General features: G+C 33.5%; 1 pseudogene; it reads right to left on the reverse strand.

Annotated features, from left to right (window-relative positions):
- Positions 1–1,355: 1,355 nt before the first annotated feature.
- The window catches only part of LOC124982235 (60S ribosomal protein L36a-like), a 35,913-nt pseudogene continuing 18,265 nt past the window's right edge, over positions 1,356–19,003 (reverse strand).

Consider the following 19,003-nt stretch of genomic DNA (forward strand, 5'->3'; position numbering starts at 1 on the left):
AAATAAATAAGAAATGATTCTAACATTTCACTATGAAACCATTAGATAAACAGAAAAGAAAATAGTAACATAGGAAATAAGAGACAAAAAAAAGTATTATGTATAGAAAACAAATAGCAAGAAGATGGAAATTAAGCCCTCCATATGAGTAGTTACTGATAAATGGTCTAATGTTTTAGTCAGCTTTTCACTGCTGTGACAAAAATACCTGATAAGGACAATTTTAGAGGAGGAAAAATTTATTTAGGGGCTCAGAGTTTCAGAGGTCTCAGTCCATAGACAGCTGGGTCCATTCCCCTGGGGCTCAAGGTAAGGAAGAACATCAGGATGGAAGAGTATGGTGGAGGGAAGCAGGTCACATAATGATCAGAAAGCAGAGAGAATCCACTTGTCAGATACAAAATATATACCCCAAAAGCATTCCCCTAAAGACCCACCTCATCCCACCACAATCTACCCACCCTCAGTTACCATTCAGTTAATCCCAGTAAGGAATCAATTCACTGATTGGGTTAAAATTCTCATAATCAAATCACTTCTCCTCTAAACCTTTCATTGTCTCACATATGAGCTTTTCAGGGACACCTCAAATCCAAACCAAAATGATTAATATTTGCAACCAAAAGATAGGAATTGTCAAAATGGATGAAACCACATGGTACAACTATACACCTCCTTTAAAAGACTCACAGAAGGGGAAAAGTTATTCCCTGCAAATAGTAACCAAAATGAAGCAGGGGTGGCAATACTAACATCAGACAAAACAGAGTATAAAGGTAAAAATGTATGAGGAAAAAAATGACAAAGAAAATATAATATTTTAATAAAAGTTTAATATAGAAGTAACCCATCACAAACATTTATGCACTTAATGACAGAATATAAAAATATGCGAAGTGAAAACTAACAGGACTGAAGAGAGAGAGTTCTACAATTAGGTGGAGACTCCCATACCTCTCTCTCCATAGTGGATAGAACAACCATAGAGAAAATAAGTGAATAAATGAAGGACTTAACACAATAGACCAAATATGTTATCTGTTATAAGTATATATGCTCTTCCTAAATGTGTGTGGGACATTTTCCATGTTAGACCATAAATCAAGTATCACCAGGCTTTAAAAACAAGATATGATATAAAGTATCTTCTCTGACTCTAATGGGGTGAGTTTAGAAATGAAAACAGAAATGAATCTAGAAGTTTCACGATATTTGTGGAGTTAAAGCAATATACTCTTTCATTATTGTTGTTGTTGATGGCTCTAATTTATTCCTTCCAAAAACCAACTGAAACAAAATTAAGTGAACATAACCTCAAGATTTTATTTCTTTCAAACAAAATTAAAATATGAAGCTTAGAACTGGATTGCTTGACCCTTTCTTTTCTTATCTCTGCCCAGTTCAAAATGCTTGCATCTCTTAATAGCCAGGATTCTTTTAGTTCTGCAGTTGGGCTCAACACATTCAAGCCTCAGCATAATCTTTTTAAATCATTTTAGTGCGCCCACCATAGCTACTCTGTTTCCTGTCACAATGCTGCTTTCCCTGAGCATACAGAGAATACGTGCCCTTTTTGTACTGTGTCACTTCATGGGATTGGTGCTTGCCACACTTCTTACAGAATATCTGACAGGTTTTAGGAACATCATTATGGGCACAGAAACAGTACACTCTGAAAAAATAAATAGATCAAAGAAGAAATCTCAAGGGAAATTAGAAAATACTTATTAAGGGATGAATGAGAGAGAAAATAGTATGTACCAAAACTGAAGGGACAAAGTAAAAGCAGTACTCAAAGGAAATTTTACAACTATAAACACTTAGCATAACAAACAAGAGAGATATCAGATGAGTGATCTGACTTTATGACTTAAGGACTAGAAAAATAAGAAAAAAAAATAAAACAGTAGCACAGAGAAGGAAATTATGAAGATTAGGTCAGAGAGAAAAGAAATAAGAATAAAAATATAAAAAAGTAGTGAAATTAAAAGTTGATTCTTTGAAAATATCAGCAAAACCACTTAGCTAGATGCACCAAGTAGAAGAGAGAAGACTCAATTACTAAAATCACAACTGAAAGTGGGAACTTTACTACTAATTGTATAAAAATAAAACAAGATTTAAAGAGAAGACTATGATTAATAGACTGGTGACAGATTTGTTGAACTAGATGAAATGGACAATTTCTGGAAAAAAAAAAACCGACCAACACTTAATCATGAAGAAATAGAAATGTGAATACAACTCTAATTGCTACAGAGATTGAATCAATAATCAAACACCTCCAGACAAAGAAGGGATTGATCTGATGACTTTTCTAGGTGAATTTCACCAAATGTTTAAAGAAATACTGATACAAACACTTTTTAAAATTTTCAAAAAGTTTGAAGAGGATAGAATGCTTCCAAACTCAATGTATGGTACCAGAATTACTTTGATACTAAAGCCAGAAAAAAAAAAAAAACACCAAAATAAAAGTGTAGATCTAAAGGATATTGAAGTAAAAACTCTCAAAAAAATACTAGAAAACTGAATTTAGTAGCAAATTAAACAAATTATACATCATGATCAAATAGGATTTATTACAGGAATGTAAGAATGATTCAGCATAAAAAAATCAACATAATATAAAACATAAAACATAATTATAAAAATGAGAAGGAAAAACAGTCATCTCAACTGATGCAGTAAACATATTTTTAAAATGTAATATTATTTTATGATAAAAACTTTAACAAATAAGAATAAAGAAACTACATCAACTTGGCAAGACATAGCTAAAGTTGGATGAAAAACTCTCAGCAAACAACATGCTAAAAGGTGAAAGACTGAAAACTTTTCCTCTAAGATCAGAAACAAAGCAAGGATGCCTTCTTTTATCACTTCTGTTCAATAAAGTACTAGAAGTTCCAACCAAAGGAATTAGACAAGAAATAGAAATAAAAACCATCCAAATTACAAAAGAATTAAAATCATATCTGTTCACAGAATTGTGATTTTTCTGTATAGAAAACACTGAAGACTACACAATAAAACCCATTATTGATAATAATTAATTTAGCAGAATAGAATGATATACTTAACAAATTAATTGCACTTACATACGTTAATGTACACTTTCAAAATCATTTAATTTATAATAGCATTGTAAAAAATAAAATACTTCAGAATGAACCAAACAAGTGAAAGACTTGTGCAGTGTAAGAGATCAAATATCAATTAAAGAAAGCATACATAAAAGGAAACATCCCATATTTATGGATTGGAAGATTGTAGTATTGCTAAAATGTCAATATTACCCAAAGTTATCTACAAATAGATCTATCTATCTATCTATCTATCTATCTATCTATCTATCAAAATACCAATGATAAGTTTTTGCAGAAATAGTAAGATCTATCCTAAAATTCAAATGGAATTCCAAGGGACACCAAATAGCCCAGCAAAAAGTAAAATTCAAAAAGAAAATGATGGCGGACTTGGTACTTCCTGATTTTAAAACTGACTGCAAAGTTATGATAATGACAACAACATGGTGCCAGTATAATGACAGATACATAGACCAAAAGAATAATGAGTGCTGAATATCTATCCCCTACAAAATTCATATTGAAACAATCAACATCGTGGTGAAATTAAGAAGTAAGGCCTTTTGGAAATGATTAAGGCTCTTGACCATAGGATTGCATTAGTGCCCTTATGAAAGAAACCTCATACAAAGTTCTCACTTTTGCCCTTCCACCTTCCTCCATGTAAGAATGTGAGAACAGGTGTTATATTGGTAGCAGAGAGACTGGACCCTCAATAGAAACTAAATTTACTAGACACCCAATATTTGACTTCTAGATTCCAAACTGTGAGAAATAAAATTTTCCCATTTACAAATTACATAGTTTAAGGTATTTTGTTATGGTAACACAGACTAAGACAATCCATACACAAGCCCTCTCATATAAGATGAAGTGATTTTTTTTTTTATTCTAAGCAAATGGGGTACAACTTGTTTCTCTGTACATTAAATAGAGGCATACAATTTGTGTAATAATACATTTAAATAGGATAATGGTGTTTGATCCACTGTTATTTTTCCCTTCCCCCCACTCCTCCCACCCCTCTTTTCCCTCTATACACTTCCCACTTCCTCCATTCTTGCCTCCCTCCCATTCCCCATTATGTATCATCATCCCCTTATCAGCGGATCATTCATCCTTTGGTTTCTTGAGATTGGCTTATCTCACTTAGCATGATATTCTCCAATTTTATCCATTTGCCTGCAAATGCCATAATTTTATTATTCTTTATGGCTGAGTAATATTTGTGTATGTATATATATATATATATATATATATATATATATATATACCACAGTTTCTTTATTCATTCATCGATTGAAGGGCATCTAGGTTGGTTCCACAATCTGGCTATTGTGAATTAAGCAGCTATGAACATTGAAGTGGCTGCATCACGGTAGTATGCTGATTTTAAGTCCTTTGGCCAAGGAGTGGGATAGCTGGGTCAAATGGTGATTCCATTCCAAGTTTTCTAAGGAATCTCCACACTGCTTTCCAGATTGGTTGCACTAATTTGCAACCCCACCAACAATGATGAGAGTACCTTTTTCCCCACATCCTCGCCAACACCTATTGTTGCTTTTATTCTTGATAATTGCCATTCTGATTGGGGTAAGATGGAATCTTAAAGGTAGTTTTGATTTGCATTTCTCTTATTACTAGACATGTTGAACATTTTTTCATACATCTGTTCATTGCTTGTAGATCTTCTGTGAAGTGTCTGTTCATTTCCTTAGCCCATTTGTTGATTGGGTTATTTGTATTCTTCGTGTAGAGTTTTTTGAGTTCTTTATATATTCTGGAAATTAGTGCTCTATCTGAAGTATGAGGGGCAAAGATTTTCTCCCACTCTATAGGCTCTCTCTTCACATTGCTGATAGTTTCCTTTGCTGAGAGAAAGATTTTTAGTTTGAATCTTTTCCAGTTATTGATTCTTGCTTTTATTTCTTGTGATATGTGAGTCATGTTAAGGAAGTCTGATCCTAAGCCAACATGTTGAAGATTTGAATCTACTTTTTCTTCTATGAGATGTAGGGTCTCTGGTCTGATTCCAAGGTCCTTGATTCATTTTGAGTTGAGTTTTGTGTAGGGTGAGGGATAGGGGTTTAATTTCACTCTGTTGCATATGGATTTCCAGTTTTCCCAGCACCATTTGTTGAAGAGGCTATCTTTTCTTCATTGCATGTTTTTGGCACCTTTGTCTAGTATGAGATAACTGTATTTATTTGGGTTTGCGTCTGTGTCCTCTATTCTGTACCATTGACCTACCTGTCTATTTTGGTGCCAATACCATACTGTATTTGTTACTATTGCTTTGTAGTAGAGTTGAAGTTCTGGTATTGTGATACCCCCTGCTTCACTCTTCCTGCTAAGGATTGCTTTAGATATTCTGAGATTCTTATTCTTCCACATGAATTTCATGATTGCCTTATTTCTGTAAAGTATGTCTTTGGGATTTTAATTGGAATTGCATTGAATCTGTATAGCACTTTTGGTAGTATGGCCATTTTGACAATATTAATTCTGCCTATCCAAAAACATGGGAGATCTCTCCATCTTCTAAGGTTTTCTTTAATTTCTTTCTTTAGTGTTCTGTAGTTCTCATTGTAGCGGACATTCACCTCTTTTGTTAGATTGATTCCCAAGTATTTTTTTTTTTTGAGGCTATTGTGAAGGGGGTAGTTTTCCTAACTTCTCATTCTGAGGATTCATCACTTATATATAAAAATGCATTAGATTTATGAGCATTGATCTTTCATAGTGTCCCAGAGATTTTTACATGATGTATCTTTGTTCTCATTTACCTCTAAGAATTTTTTTATTTCTCCCTGATGTCTTCTGTTATCCATTCATTATTCAATAGCATATTATTTAATCTCCAGGTGTTGGAGTAGTTTCTGTTTTTTATTCTGTCATTTATTTCTAGTTTCAATCCATTATGATCTGATAGATTACAAGGTAATATGTCTATCTTCTTGTAATTGCTAACAGTATCCTTGTGGCATAATATATGGAATATTTTAGAGAAGGATCCATGTGCTGCTGAGAAGAAAGTGTATTCGCTCTTTGTTGGATGGCATATTTTATATATATCCATTAAGTCTGAATTATTGATTGTGTTTTGAGGTCTATGGTTTCTTTGTTCAATTTTTGTTTGGAAGATCTGTCCAGTGGGGAAAGAGGTGTATTAACGTCACCTAGTATTATTGTGTTGTGGTCTATTTGATTGTTTATGATTGTTATGTCTTGCTCATTTATGCTTCCCTCAAACAATATGAAATGTCCTTCTTTATCCCTTCTGACTAACTTTGGCTTGAAGTTCACATTATCTGATATCAGGATGGATACTGCAGCTTTTTTGCTATGTCCATGTGCATGGTATGTTTTTTCCCATCCTTTCGCCTTTAGTCTGTGGGTATCTCTTTGTATGAGACGAGTCTCTTGCAGGTAGTATATTGTTGGATCTTTCTTTTTAATCCAATCTGCCAGTCTATGTCTTTTGATTGATGAGTTCAGGCCATTAACATTCAGGATTATTATTGAGTTATGACTTGTATTCCTGGTCATTTGGCTCATTTTTGTTTTTGACATGACTTGGTTTCTCCTTTATTTGACTATTCCTTTAGGGTAGTTCCTCCCTTTGCTGATTTGCATCATTGTTTTTCATCTCTTCCTCATGGAATATTTTGCTGAGAATGTTCTGTAATGCTGGCTTTCTTTTTGTCAGTTCCTTTAGCATTTGTTTATCATGGAGGGATTTTATTTCATCGTCAAATCTGAAGGTAAGTTTTGCTGGGAGTAAGATTCTTGGTTGGCATCTGTTTTCTTTCAGGGCTTGAAAAATGTTGTTCCAGGCCCTTCTAGCTTTTAGGGTCTGGGTTGAAAAATCTGCTGATATATGTATTGGTTTTCCCCTGAATGTAATTTGATTGTTTTCTCTCACAGTCTTTAAAATTCTGTCTTTGTTTTGTATGTTAGGTTATTTCCATTATAATGTGTCTTGGTGTGGGTCTGTTGTAATTTTGTACACTTGGTGTCCTATGAGTCTCTTGTATTGGATTTTCCATTTCATTCTTCAGATTTGGGAGATTTTCTGATATTATTTCATTGAATAGATTGTTCATTCCTTTGGTTTGTGTCTCTGTGCCTTCCTCAATTCCAATAATTCTTAAATTTGGTATTTTCATGCTATCCCATAATTATCGTAGATTCTTTTCATGATTTCTTACCATCTTCTCTGTTTGGCCAACTTTGTTTTCAAGATTAAATATTTCATCTTCAATGTCTGAGGTTCTGTCTTCCAGGTGTTCTATCCTATTGGTTATGCTTTCTATGGAGTTTTTAATTTGGTTTATTGTTTCCTTCATTTTAAGGATTTATGTCTGTTTCTTTTTTCCAGTATCTCTAACTCTTTATTGAAATGATCTTTTGCTTCCTACATTTGCTCTTTTAACTGTTGATTGGTGTGATCATTCAAAGCCTGCATTTGCTCTTTCATCTCATTGTGTGCTTCTCTGATCATTTTAATTATGTACATTCTGAACTCCCTTTCTGACATTTCTTCTGCCATGCTGTCATTGGATTTTATTGATGTAGTATCTAGGTTTGTTTGGGACATTTTCTTCCCTTGTTTTCTCATATTGCCCAGGTATCTACCCCTCTAGTAGTGAAACTCTGAGATATTGCAAATTTCCTCTATTGACTTATAGTGTCCCTGTAGATTTCCAACAGTTCACCTCCTAGCCTTCAGTAGCCTGAAGTCTTGGAGGAACTTGATAATGCAGTGATCCACAAGGATGTTGCCCCTCTAGGGGTGGTGACCTTGTGGTGGGGTATATTCCCTGCTTGTGGGCTGAGTCTCCACTTGTTGACTGATGGTCAGCCAAAGGGGGACTAGACTGTGGGCTAGAGCATATCTGGTCTGGGCCTGGGTCTCTGGTTCGACCACCCTGGTGGGAAAGCCTCACCCAGCTGGGAAGACTCACCCGGTGGGGATGTCTCACTGGGCAGCTCTCCTCCGAGAAGTTCCCTTCAGTCCAGAACTACCGCTTGGGCTGTGCAGCCCTCCTCTGTGATGTTCCCTGGAGTCCTGACTTTCCTCCTGGGACAGGGAGCCTCACCTTGTGAGTGAGTCTCTCACTGAGTAGCCCTCCTCTGTGACATTCACTGGGGTATGGAACTACTTCCTTGGCTGGGGAGCCTCGCCCTGTGAGTGAGTATCTTGCTGGGTGACCCTCCTCTGGGAAGCTGCCTGTGGTCTGCTCCTGCTGCCCAGGCCTGGGAACCTTTCTCTGTGCCAAAGCTTCTTGCTGAGTGGCCCTCCTCTACAGCGCTCCCGGTTGTCCAGGTTCACCGCTCCAGCAGTAGGAGTCTCGCTGGGTAATTCTACTCCATGAAGTTCCCTGCATTCTGGGACTACCGCCCAGTCAAGGAAGCCCTGCCCAGTGGGAGAGACTCACCCAGCAGCTCTGAGTTGGTCCTGAGTCTCTCAATACCTCTTCTTGAATCCTGAGTACTGGAGTGATATGAAATGCAGTCACCCTCTAGTCCGCCATGTTGAAAACCCCTCCCTGCAATCATGAAGTGATTTTTGACAAAGGTATTAAGATCTTTCAATGAGAAAAATGATTGTACTTTTAACAAATGGTGTTGAGAAAACTAAATATCTCCATGAAAACTGATGAAGTTAGATACTAAACTAAAACCATATACAAAAATGTAGTCAAATGGAACAAAAATTCAACTGTAAGATCTAAAATAATAGTATTCTTCAAATCCAATACTCAAGTACCAGACTGTGGAGGTAAAGTCAAGTGACCAGCCTCTGACAGTGTCTTATTTCCTACGTTCTCCACTCCATTCCACTGCTGAACTCTGCTGTGAGCTGCAGATACTGCTTGGCAACAGGAGCTGTTCCTTATATCACACCAGGCATATCACACAGACTTACCTACCAATGCATAACAGAGCATACCTGACAACTATGGACTCCAATTTTGTTAAGAATTGTTTTTGTACATTTTTGAGGTTAATGATGAAACTCACTTTATCTATGCCTCTACCAAACTCCTTATAGTTATTTCCTTAAAACCATCAGTTGGCCTTTAGTATTGGTCTTAATTTTGACTAGGATTTCAGATCTCTGTGTCAGGACAGTGCAATTTCTACTTCACTTTATCCCCTTCCTTTATAAATATATATATATATATAATGTATATATGTGTGTGTGTGTTAATCAGAAAATAAAGTAATTAAATCCTCAAAAAAAAAAAAAAAACAACAGAAGAAGAAAACACAGGGAAAAAACTTTATGGAGTTAAATTTGGCAATGATTTTTTTTTGGCTATGACACCAAAGACACAGGAAACAAAAGAAAATAATAAACAAACTGGATATCAAAAAAATATGAAAACTGTGCATAAAAAGACACTATCAACCAAGTAAAAAGGCAATCCATAAAGTGGACTATATTTGTAAACTATATATTTAACTATATATTTGCTAAAGATTTTATATAAAATGTATAAAGAACTCCTAAAAGTCATCAACAAAATAAACTAATCACACAATTCAAAAGTGAGCAAAGCACTTGAATAAATATTTCTCCCAAGAAGATATGACCAATAAGCACATGAAAAAGATGCTTGATATTTAAAATATCAAGGAAAAGCAAATAAAACTACAATAATACCTCACACTAATTAAAATAACTAGTATTAGAGAAACAAAAAAGAAGGTGATGATGTGGAGAATTGGAACACTTGTGCACTGTTGGTGGAAATGTAAAATGGCACAATCAGTTTGGAAAATAATATGGCAGTTCCTCAAAAAATCAAAGCTATAATGATGATATGATCCAGGAATTACACTTTCAGTGTATACAGATGCTCCTTGACTTATAACAGGGTCATGTCCTGATAAATCCATCTTACGTTAACGATATTGTAAATCAAAGGTGTGTCTAATACACCTATCATCAAACATCAGAGCTTAGAAACAGTACATTATAGAGTATCCTTCTGACCACACGACTGACGTGGAGATGAAGCTGATAGCTGTTGCACTGCATCCATGAAAGACTATTGCACCAAATATCACTAACCCAGGGAAAGTTTAAAATTTAAAATTTGAGGTATGGTTTCTACAGAATATATACTACACTGACACCATCGTTAAGTTGAAAAATCATAAGTTGACCCACACTAAGTCAGGATTGTCTGTATTCAACAAAATTGAAATCAAAGACATATTTACATATCTATATTCATGTCAGTGTTATTCACAATAATTGAAAATTGAAGACGACTTAAATTTTCATGAACAGCTGAAGGCACAAGCAAAGTATGACATATCTAATGGAATACTACTGCATCTTAAAAATTAAGGAAATTCCATAATACACTGCAGCATTGATGAAACTTGAATATGTTGTGCTGAGTAAAATAAATTGGTTACAAAAAGGCAAATATTGTATGATTCCATTTATATGAGAAGGTTATTTAGGAAAGTAAAATTTCTAGAGATGAGAAAGGAGAATGATCAGGGTCTGTGAGAAAAAAGGGAGTAGGGGCTTAATTATTTCAGAGTTTCAGTACTGATTCAGTTTTACAAGATAAAAGAATTATGGAAACAGATAGTGCTGAATGTTGCACATTATAAATGCATTTAGTACAAGTGAACTATACACTTTAAAATGGTTAAGATGGTAAATTTCGTTATATGTATTTCACTGGGATAAAAATGTGGGAAAAAAGTTACATGAAATCACATGGTGGTCAATGTAGACAAATTCATAGATTATGCATAGGTCCAAGTCTGTCAAATTGGGGGTTATAATTGATGTAAACATCTGCAAGTATCTACAATCTGATGAGTGTGTACATATTACATACTCCCATGGTATCATCACCATAATTAAGCTAATAAACATAACTACCATCTCCAAAAGTTTCCTTGAATTCTTTTGTGAGTACAGTGTGTGTGTGTGTAAGTTTTGTGTGTGTGTGCACGTCTGTGTGTTTATAGTACTTAACATAAGAGGGAGTCATTGCTCAATGAGTAAAAGTTTCACTTGTGCAAGATGAATAAGTTCTAGAGGTTTCTTGTACAACATAGTGCCCAGAGGTAACAATATAATAGTGGACAATTAAACATTTCTTAAGAAAGTAGAAACAGTATTGCTTTTATACAGCTCCCAGTGATTCTAAATGGGCAGTAATAGTTGAAATCCTGCTATAGAATAAAACATAGCCCACTGGGAATATCACACTAATGAATCTCCAAGAAAGAAAACACTAGCCTGAATTTTTCATATATAATCTGTCATTCCCCAAGGAGTATGCTTAAGGTTTGTTTTGCCCTTGCGAGCTATCATAATTACTTATTTATACATTCTTTTATTCATTTTATTCTCATTTATTGATTTTATACTCAGTTAAAAGTACTTATTGTGCTTATTGCAGTATTTTTTGTGATAAACTTGAAAATAATTGTCTAGTACTCAGTCCATAAAAGTATAGCAGCCCTTATGAGAGAAACAATAATTAATATTTCTTTGTAGAACTTATTACATGAAATATGTAAAATACATACATGTACACAATGCAAGGATTTTTAAGAAATATAACTATATTGAAAATCGGTTGAAAATGTTTTCAGAATTGAGGACTGAGAAATATAAATCTGATTGAAGTTATAAGAAAAGGATTTTGGGAGGCCATAGCTTTTGAGCAAAGCCAGCAAGAATAGATAAACTTGCTGAAGCTCTGTGCATTAAAATAACAGTGTTCTAAATAGATGTTTGCTTAAAATAGCCGAGTATCTGCCATTTTGAATTGTGCAGACAACCAGAACTGTCCCTGTTTCTAAACCTTCTGTGGTGGAAGAATCTTTAAGTAACTTGGAAAAATCAATACCTTTGGAAACTATTACCAGCACCAGAAATTTTTAGGTATTCTTTGAGATTAATTAGTTACTCCTTCTAACTTGGAATATCATTTGTGATTCATTACAGTAAAAAAGTTACTCTATTCAACTAGTAAAGGAAAGATTGAGGTAGTAAAAACTGTAAACTTTTGAGAAAGTACTTTAATTCCTTTTCAGTTGTTTTGTATATATAACCTATCAAAGTGCAGTCCTAAAGAGGACTGCTTCAACAGGAGATAGGTGTGGCAATTATTTTATTATTTGTCCACAAATCAACAGCATGGAAGAAAACAGTATCTAGAAGTTGGTTTCTATCTTAAATGATCATCCACCCTAGTCTTGTTTGCACTTTCAGTTTTTTTAGCAAATCTTTCTTACTTTTTATTCTGCGATATAAAAATATATATTTTTAGTGATCTTGGGGTTTAACTCCTCCATACCTCATGACTAAAATAAATAATGCAACTACCAATAATGATGGTATAGAAGCTATCTAGTTAGTATAAATTAAATTATCTCCTAATAAGATTTAGGGAAAGGTTTTCTCAGAAATAGTAGAAGTCTATCTTCCACATTGGGCAATTTATGTTAGAAATTTTTTAAATTTTATTTATTTATTTATTGATTTTGATTTTGATTCATTATACACAAATGAAGTACAAATTTCATTTCTCTGGTTGTACATGAAGTAGAGTCACATTGTTTGTATAATCATACATGTACATAGGGTAATGATGACTGTCTCACTCTATTATCTTTCCTTCCCCCATCCCTCAACACCCCTCATTTTCCCCTATACAATCCATCCTTCCTCTATTCTAGCCTCCCCCTACCCCCTGTTATGTATCATCATCCACTTAGAGAAATCATTTGGCCTTTGGTTTTTTGGGATTGGATGATTTCACTTAGTATGATATTCTCCAACTCCATCCATTTACCTCAAATGCCATAATTTTATTCTTTTTTATGGCTGAATAATTCCATTGTGCATATATACCACAGTTTCTTTATCCATTCATCTATTGAAGGGCATCTAGGTAGCTTACACAATCTAGCTATTGTGAATTGAGCTGCTATAAACATCGATATAGCTGTGTCACTGTAGTAGCTGTGTCACTGCAGAATGCTGATTTTAAGTCCTTTGGGATTTAAAGGAGTGGGATAGCTGGGTCAAACTTATTGTTGGGTAGTTTTGATTTGCATTTCTCTTATTACTAGAGAGGTTGAACATTTTTTCATATATCTATTGATTGTTTGTAGATCTTCTGTGAAGTGCCTGCTCATTTCCTTAGCCCTTTTATTGTTTGGGTTATTTTTATTCTTGGTGTAAAGTTTTTTGAGTTCTTTATAGATTCTGGAGATTAGTGCTCTGTCTGAAGTGTGTGTGGCAAAGATTTTCTCCCACTCTGTAGGCTCTCTCTTCACATTGTGGATTCTTTGCTGAGAAAAATATTTTTAGTTTGAATCCATCTGATTTATTGATCCTTGTTTTTATTTATTGTGCTTTGGGAGTCTTGTTAAGGAAGTCTGGTCCTAAGTCAACATGATGAAGATGTGGGCCTACTTTTTCTTCTATTTGGTGCAGTGTCTCTGGTCTAATTTCTAGGTCCTTGATCCACTTCGAGTTGAGTTTTGTGCAAGGTGAGAAAGAGGGTTTTAGTTTTCTTTTTGTCGCATATGGATTTCCAGTTTTCCCAGCATCATTTGTTGAAGAGGTTATCTTTTCTCCATTGTATGTTTTTGGCATATTTGTCTTGTATGAGACAACTGTATTTATGTGGGTTTGTGTCTGTGTCCTCTATTCTGTACCATTGGTCTGTCTGTCTATTTTGATGCCAATACCGTGCTGCTTTTGTTACTATTGCTCTGTAGTATAGTTGAAGGTCTAGTATTGTGATACCAACTGACTTGCTCTTCCTGCTAAGTATTGCTCTAGCTATTTTGGGTCTCTTATTCTTCCAAATGAATTTCATGATTGCTTTCTCTATTTCTATGAGGTATGTCATTGAGATTTTGTTTGGAATTGCATTGAATCTGTATAGCACTTTTGGTAGTATGGCCATTTTGACAATATTAATTCTGCCTATCCAAGAACATGGGAGATCTTTCTATCTTCTAAGGTTTTCTTTAATTTATTTCTTTGGTGTTCTGTAGTTTTCATTGTAGATTGATTCCCAAGTATTTTTTTTTTTTTTTGAGGCTATTGTGAAATGGAATAGTTTTCCTAATTTCTCTTTCAGAGGATTCGTCACTTATGAATAAAAATGCACATTTAAGAATCTTAGATTTATATAATTGTAGAAATAAAATCAGAAAAAGTATCCTAATAAGTTATAACTATACATTTTATTCATTCATTCATTGACTAATACCTATTAATTGTCTATCATATGAAGGAGATGATTGTATATTATTTAGAAATAGTTAATTTGAGAATAATAATTTTTACAAACAGAAAATTGGCTCACGTGGTCATTCATGATTGAATGACACTGATATGTATGAATTTATGCTGGTAGGAAATAGCATAAGTTGATCATAGTGGTTGTAAATTAAATTGAAACACTATTTTCAATAGTTTATTTGAAAATCAGTATAGCATTATATTTTTATTCAATAAAGTTATATATTAAAGTGCAAAATTACAATTTTGAGCATTAACAAATTGACGTAGCTTGGCACACCAAATTTAACCAAGAATAATACAGAAAACATGGTTGGAAACCTAACTTTATAGAATGGTTGCAGTTTTCTTAAGAAGGTCTAATAACCTTTTCAATCAGAGTTCTATTGTCAGTTTCTTTTCCCTTTCCTCAAAGAAAAGAGTCTATCCCCAAATAAACAATTCTTACAGAAACCAGAATGCCATCTGCTGGCAGCCTCCAAAATTTTGTAAACTTTTAAGCAAAAGTAACATGTTAAAACAATTTAAAATCTGAAAACTATATTTTTAATAATGAAATTTATGGATTTTGAGATTAATATGCATGTTAGTATGTGTACAAACTTAAAAGTTCAGGTATTTTCTATATTCATACTACATTTTATACTATCATAGGAAACCAACTTCACTTGATAATATTGATAATATAATTATCCAATAAGCTAATATTACCTCAATGTTCATGCTAATTTAAAGTGGTAAAACTCCCTTAAAAATATTTTTCAGGGTTGAAAATATTTTTGAATAGTTCTAGATCTCATTTGGTTACCAATTTACCTCTTAACTTACATTTAGATTCAAAAATATTGTTGGAAATTGTACATAACATAGACATAAAAACTATTGAAAGCTTACTTTGTGCTGAATAGAAGCAGAAAAAGCACAAAAAAATTCTCCCATACCAAATTATATAAAGGATTGATTTAATCAGACTTTCTGAGAAATAATTTTTAAAAGTATTGTTAACAATTATTAATTTTAAACAATCGAACCTAATATTAAACTTAGAATTCTGATATAAACATACATGCTTCAGAAGTATTCAATTGATTGCATACTAAAAGAAAATAATGAAGGGGGAAAACCAACTTTAGATTTTAAAACACTCAAGTATTTTTAAAAAATAATCCATGCATCATTTTAATATTTTACTACAAGCATATTCTTATCCATTTACTGTTCTTTTCCATGCATCATTTTAATATTTTACTACAAGCATATTCTTATCCATTTACTGTTCTTTTCATGCATAATTTCACACATTTGTTAGACTTAATTCTCCAGTCTTACCAATAGTAGAATTCACAGAAAGATTATGAACGCTTAGAAAGTGGTTTGATATCACTTGTCTTATAAAGCACCTGATCCCTAAATTTTTCAGAGAACTCACCACCTTAGTCATCAGTAGAACACTTTTTATAGGGGAAGGCTAAAGGTAGCCATGCTATCTTATGAATGTGCATAATTCATGCATACAAATGCATTCCAGGAGATCTTGAAATCTTGTCATGCCTTTTTCAGTTAAAGAAGGCAAAGAGTACTTAAAAAGTAAGTCTTATCAGTCCAGAAAGGCATTTTTAAAAGGCCATTATAAACGAAGTTCTCAGAACTCTGGCTCCAGCAATGATATAAAGGTTAAAAATTGCCTAGGCAGCCCTACCATATGATCATCTTATTTTAAATGCAGATTGTCAACAACTTTGAACCATGCATGTTCATGATAAATTTAAGAGATACGAAAAGATATAAGAAGAACAAAGCATTTAATTTCACAGAAATTTAAGAACACAAAAAATAAATAAACCTGCTTTAAAATTGTGGTCATTTTTGTACAAGTCAAAGACATAAGTATTAATTTATTTTCAGTTGTTCATGTATATTAATATTTGGTACAGTGCTCTTTATTTACATGTTATTCACAGAAACAATATTGTGCAGTGGCATACTCAAATTCTGAACTCTCAATAGAAAACAATTCCTTATAAAGTTGTGTAAGTTGCTTTCAAAAAAGGAAAAATGATACTGAACACTGTTATAAAAAAATTGAAATTAGCTTATACGATACACAGATATGTGTAAGATCTCATATTGCTTAAATAAAAAAAATATAAAGCAATAGAACTGTCTTGCTAATGTTAAAGAAACAACATTGGTTTAAACCATAGAATAATTTTTTAAGTGAATTAAAATATTTTATATCATCTGCTCCTCTTTCCATCCAGAAAATGTTTCAGGTAGCCAACTGTTTTGAAATAAATTTCCCTGCAGTTGCTATAGTGATGATAATAAAGTTCTTACTTCTATTTGTGTGATAGAGGTTCTGAGCAGAACACTTGAAAAGGTAGGCTAATCAAAATGAAGACACTGTTAGTTCTCATCTTCAAGGCAGCCTTCTTGAATTTAGTGCACAATTACAGGACTCGACCATTGTCGACAATTTTATTATATGTACATTATGATAATCTCTTTCAATGTAGCCCTAAAAATCATACAGCAGACATGAGTCCTCTTTTTTTTCTTACTATTATTATAGGTTAAAGTCATTGGACAAAGGATATTTAAGTTAATTCTGGACTTTTTGTGAGAAAATCAATGATTGAGTGAAAGATCCTGCTCCATTAGCTATTTTTATCTATCACAAAGCTTTATTTTTTGACAATACAATGACTGTATGCTATTTTGCTTCAGTGGTACATGTTGTTCAAGTCTCATTTCATCTCCATGTTTTTACAAACTAAAGAGCTCAAAAGCAGACAGTTACTTGTCAAACTGGAGGAATCATCAAAGATATGTCATAGATAAAGCAGTGTTGCTTAGATGCATGTTTTACTGCATTCACATATTCAGGGTATTTACCTTACAACATTTAAAAAATTTTAATAGCTTTAATTAAATTTTAAATAGCTTGATTTAGAGGAAAAATATTCAAAGTGGCTTGTACAATTATAGATAATATTTTATGTCATTTTGAAAAACAAATATTTATTCTGGTTCTCAAGATCAAAATGGTTACTTAAAAATAATCAAAGTTCAGGGATATGTTTTACCAAAATACTTACCATGCTTCCAAACATGATTATATTTTAAAGATGCCCACAGACCTGTGGGCATTTTATAAGTATGCATAATTATTTTTTTCATTTGCTTCTAAGAGTAACTCTCTCGCTTGTAAATGAGTTATATTCTAAATGGTGTCTATTAGCTTTCTCTTGCTGTGTAACAAATAACCACAAATTGAGTAATCTAAAACAACACCTGTTCACTAAGATTTAGGTTCAGTTTGTCAATCTCAGTTTATCTGGTCCTGGTCAGAATTTACTTATTCTCAGGCTGAAAACAAGGTGTCAGCCAAACTGGTTTCTTATCTACAGGATCTGGGAATATGCAACTTCATGTTCATTTAGATTATTGGCAGAATCCAATTCCATGAGGTTGTGGTACTGAAGCACTGGTTTCTTCACTGGCTGTTAAGTGAGGAGCTACTTAACTCCAAATGGTTTCCTGCTCTCCTTATCTCATGTTCACCTATACCTTCAAAGGCCAAAGCTGTCAATAGAGAAGCTCTCCTGTGAAATCTCTTTAATACTCTCAACTTCTGACCTCAGTTCTCTTGTTAGCAGCTCTGCTGATTAAGTCAGACTCATCCCACATCATGGCCTTCCCTTAAAGTCAACTGTGGAATGATAGTTGTATTATTGGTATTGTAGTTATCATTGCTATTCCTATTGCCACAAATTTTTGTGAGATTTTCAAGGATAATAAAATCACTGATATTATTTGAATGCCTGCACTTAAACCTTACAACACTTTATGACATAGATATTATTTACATTGTGTAGTTAAGGAAACAAGTTAAGACTGTAATAAGGCATGCCAAGAGTCCAAAACCAGAAGAGCGAAGATCCCAACAGGTCTATGTCTTCAGTCAGTCCTCTCCACAATATGCTTCTCCTGAAAACACAAGATTCCATTCATTTCAATTGCCTATACTAAGTTTGTAAATACATGGTAACTTATCAATCTTTTCCAATTATACAATTCTGGTAAGGGTCAGCAGTGAATATTCTTTCACATTCTCTCTCAATAAACTAGAACTAAATTTTTATCTATCTATCTATCTATCTATCTATCTATCTATCTTTCTATCTGTCTATATATATGTCATCTATGGAAGTTCACAAGGGCTCTATTAATATCAGAGCACATTGCAAACCAGAAGTTTAAAAACAGGTATTTTCCAAAACAGCATACATTCATAGGTCAGGGATGTGAAACCAGAATCTGATCAATGACATTCAGGTCATGGGTAAACATATGGTCTGCCACACTGACTCAATTAACCATCCATCAATGTAATTGCATAATTCATCAGAAGAGGGTGTCTCCTACCATTGAGGGTCAGTACACCCTATTAAATTTAAGAGCAAAAGCATCCCTTTGCCATATTTTATTTGGTTATTTTTTTAAATATTTAAAAATACATTTGATATCATGTTTTATATATTTCATTCTCTGGAAGAAATTCTTCACAAACTGATTTTGAATTGCTGATTAAGAAATGACT

This window comes from Sciurus carolinensis, chromosome 1, assembly GCF_902686445.1.
Source record: "Sciurus carolinensis chromosome 1, mSciCar1.2, whole genome shotgun sequence".
Lineage (NCBI taxonomy): Eukaryota > Metazoa > Chordata > Mammalia > Rodentia > Sciuridae > Sciurus > Sciurus carolinensis.